Consider the following 4,355-nt stretch of genomic DNA (forward strand, 5'->3'; position numbering starts at 1 on the left):
GGAGCAGAAAACCCCCACCCTACTGGCTGCCAATAGTCTGTCTTTAAAGCTGAGTCTCCAGGAGGTGGTGAAGCTTTGGCAATTGGAGAAAGAGGCTGAAGCCACCCTGGCTAACCACTTGAACTACTTCCTAAACCAGTGTGACGTCTCTGGGTGACACCCACCTGCATCCTGTTACTTTCTTTAAGAACAGTTTATTTATATTTTATTCGCTTATATTTATTTCATGTATATATGTGCACCATATGCATGCCTGCCTGGGGAGATCAGATCTGTTAGTACTGGACTTCTGGCCAGTAGTGAGCTGCCCTGTGGAGGCTGAGAACCAAAGCCAGGTCCTTTGCAAGAGCTGCCACAGCTTCTAATCATGGAGCCCTATCCAGCCGCCTGCAGCCTATTATATTATGCTAAGCATGTGTGTGAGTTCCCACAGAGGCCAGAAGAGGGCATCAGATTCGGCTGGAGCTGGAGTTACAGGCAGGCATGAACACCCACCTGAACTCACATACTAAGCAAGAGCAGTGCACGTTCTTAATCACTGAGATGTAGCTTCAGGCTCTTTGATTTTTATCTCAAGGCACAATTTCCCTCTGTCAAATTGATTGATGTCAGTTGTAGGTGCCACACTAGAGAGAGAAGCGCACCAAGATGCTAAGCCTTCATTTTCCAAAGGATGCAGAGAGGTTCGGCCTTCTTGGAAAAACCAGACTGACCACATCAGGCTCACGCCAGCCAGTTACGTTTATTCAATCAATAGACAAAATTAATTGGGTCTGGGAAAGGTTCCAACTACCAAGGTTGGTTTTCTTTCCTTTGCTACCAGAGAGAGCAAATGATCCCACACGAATCTCGGTCCCTTTGATCACGGCTAGCCGAAAATCAAGAGGAAGAACTCCAGGTTTGTGCAGTGGCAAGCTCTCATGTAGCACCAAGTGCAGACCTTCTAGAGACACAATATTACTTCTTCAAGTTCAAACAGTCTCAAAAACACTTCTCAGCCTCTATGGATCTAAACATAGCATAGGCCCTGCTGAAACATTTTACTCAAAGCCAGACATAAAGACTTGACTTTGCATTATCACTACATCGTAGCACAGGCTGGACTTGACAGTTTGGACTCCACACCTGGCTGGCCACTGTTCGTAATGGGATGAATATCCAAAGGCATGAAACACAGGGTGGGAAGGGCATCAGGGTGGAGAGTAGGTAGAACGTGGCCTTGGGTGAGCACAGTTGTACACAGACTGAAGTTCCCAGGTTGTGTAACAGACACCCCAACAGTTAGAAGTATAGGGCGAACATTTAAATGTTCATGGATGGGGGCTGGAGAGAGGGTTCAGTGGTTAACAGCACTGGCTGCCCATCCAGAGGACCCAGGTTTAGCTCCCAGCACACACAGGGTGGTGGCTCACAACCACCTGTAACTCCAGTGCCAGGGGATCTAATGCCCTCTTCTGACCTCCTCAGGTACCAGCCGTGCACACAGTATACATACATAAAGGCAAAACACCAATACACATACAATGAAGCCTTAAAAAGGCTGGGCAGAGAAAGGGAGCTCGGCACCTGCACTCGCCATCCTCTGCTTCATCCCATCTGACTGTGGATGCTGTGTGATCAGCTGCTTCATGCTCCTGTCCTCATGCCTTCCTGCCGTGATGGACTGAACCCTTACACCATCAGCTAAAATAAACCTCTCCTTTCTTCAGTTGCGCTGCTCAGACATTTTTCACAGCAACAGGAGGAATAACTAATAACCTTTCGTGTGTGTGTGTGTGTGTGTGTGTGTGTGTGAGTGTGTGTGTGTGTATGTGTGTGTGTATGTGTGTGTGTGTGTGTGTGTGTGTGTGAGTGTAGGTACCCAGAAGAGCAGAGTGAAGGTCGAAGGAGCTAAGGTTTTTAACTGAAACTTCTGTCTGGGTCCCAGGATAACCTCTAAATGGCACAAGCATGTGCTACACCCAAAGGAACAGAGAAGGGACAAATCCTAACAGCTTAAGTGACAATAGGAACTCTTGGCAGAAATGACAAGGTGGGGCTGGTATGGGCCTACTCAGTGATGGCAAGAGAGCTATAGGAAGATGGAGTCCCACAGCACAGCCATCAACGCATCAAAAGCTTTCCATCAGGAAACACCAGGAAAAGAGGAGCTATTAGCTACTCTCAAGGAAAAAGAATGGAGGGCTAACAGTGCCCAGTGCCCTCAATGCTGGGACAAAACACAGTATTCCACCAACAGAAAGGTTCTAGCTCTTAACAGAAAATAGACATCGTGAAAAGGAACAGAAACTTTTTAATTAGAAAAACTCAACATTTGAAACATTGTAACAGAAATGAGGGCCACACAAGAAGAAACACAACTAGAATCAAAATGAAAGTATCCCATTTGAAAAAGCAGATCAGAAATCACCAAAAACTGTCAGGCAAAACCTTGTGTGGGGTAGCAAGCAAAGATCTAGATATTAGAGCTGTTGGAGTTTCAAAAATAAGAAGAAAGGCACTGTATTCATCTAGGACAAACAGGGAGTAATACATTGCTATTACAGAGGCTCTACTAAAGTCGCTTAAGAAAAACTAAGCTACACTATGTAGAGTTCAGATAAAGGAATGCTTCCCAGTTCTCGTGTTAGGAAGAGCATGGTTCTGCCACCCAGGCAGGATGGCCCTGGCTAGCAGCTGCCTGGGGACAGCAGTCCTGGTCTGTCCAGAGATAATGTGGCAAGATTTTGACATCGTAAATTGTTGTGGATAGCCCTGGGTCTAATTATATTTGATGTTACTTCCGTTCTCTTGTGAGGGGTTGTGAACAAGGAATGAGTCAGCACTCAGGTGATTTCCTGTAAACCTGCTTCCCACCTTAATTTGTAAAATAAAGGAGAGCTGGTGATTGGGCAGATGAAGGGAAGGTGGAGTGGAAAGTTGGGGGAGAGAAGGAGAAAATGGGAGAGAGAGAGGATGCAGAGGAGGAGGAGGAAAAAGAAAAGCAGAGCAGAAGCACATGGCCTGGAGAAACTGCAAGTTCTAAGGGGTCTCATAGAGGTGGAAGACAGTTGTGTAGTGGGAGATCTGCCCAATCTAGGTGCATAGCATGTATTCATATTAATTGAGTTGTGTTTTCATTGCCTGGGGCATATTTGGGTTGGAGATTTACTGAAATAGTTAAGTCTTTCTGTTTGTCCAAACAACCAATCTTGAAATGTCCGTCTCTGTGAAACACGTTTAGTTGCTCAAACTTGAAGCTGGGGCTGTGAAACTGTGTAATCTGATGGAAATTTCTGTTTGGGGCTGGTTCCCTTTTGTGCATTAGCCAGAACCAGCCTTGTGCTACTATTAGGGAGCTTTTCCTTAATCTCTAAGCGCTGTCATGACTTTTCAATGGGAAGGCATATTCATCCTGTAACAGTGCAGAAAGATATATGAAGCCATGACTGAAAGCTTAGTCAGAATTGGTACTGATGTGACAAAACACCATGACCAAAGCAACTGGGCAAGGAAAGGGTTAATTCAGCTTACACATCCACATCACTGTTCATCACTGAAGGAAGTCAGGTAGGATCTCAAGCAGGACAAGAACCTGGAGGCAGGAGCGGATGCAGAGGCCTTAAAGGGGTGCTGCTTACTGGCTTGCTCCCAATGGCTTGCTCAGCCTGCTTTCTTACATAAGAACCCAGGACTGCCAGCCCAGGGGCAGCCCCACCCACAATGAACTGGTCCCCCATCAAAATGGCATACAGACGGATCTTATAGAGGCATTTTCTAAACTGAGGTTCTCACCTTTCAGATGGCTCTAACTTGTGTCAAGTTGGCATAAAACTAGCCAGGACACTTCCCAAAGTCTGGGAGACGTAACTGTGCAGCGGAGCAGCAGAAAGGTCAGCTGTGTGTGTCATACTCACCAGGTATAGAAAGACAGGAGGAAACCAACCCTCAACTGGCAAGATAGCCCAGTGGGTGAAGTGTCACAAGCCTGAGGTTACAAGTTCAATTCCCAGAACGCCCATGTAAAGGTGGAACTGACACCCCCTCTCTCTCACACACATACACACTCACACTAGTAAGTAAAAATAATTAAAAATAAAAAACCCAATGGTATAGATAAATGAAGGCACTAAAAAGCATTCAAATGATCCAAGAGAATGGTGGGAAAGTATAATAAGGGAATTTTTAAAAACTGGAAAAAGGGGGCAACATATCATAAAATAGGAGGCTTAAATTGAACCATAACAACTATACTACTTGTAAATGGTTTAAACACACCGATTAAAATAAGAGATTATCAGATTGGATTGAAAACACATGACCCAGCCGGGCGGCGGTGGCTCACACCTTTAATCCCAGCACTTGGGAGGCAGAGG

This window comes from Mus pahari, chromosome 6 (genome assembly GCF_900095145.1).
Source record: "Mus pahari chromosome 6, PAHARI_EIJ_v1.1, whole genome shotgun sequence".
NCBI lineage: Eukaryota > Metazoa > Chordata > Mammalia > Rodentia > Muridae > Mus > Mus pahari.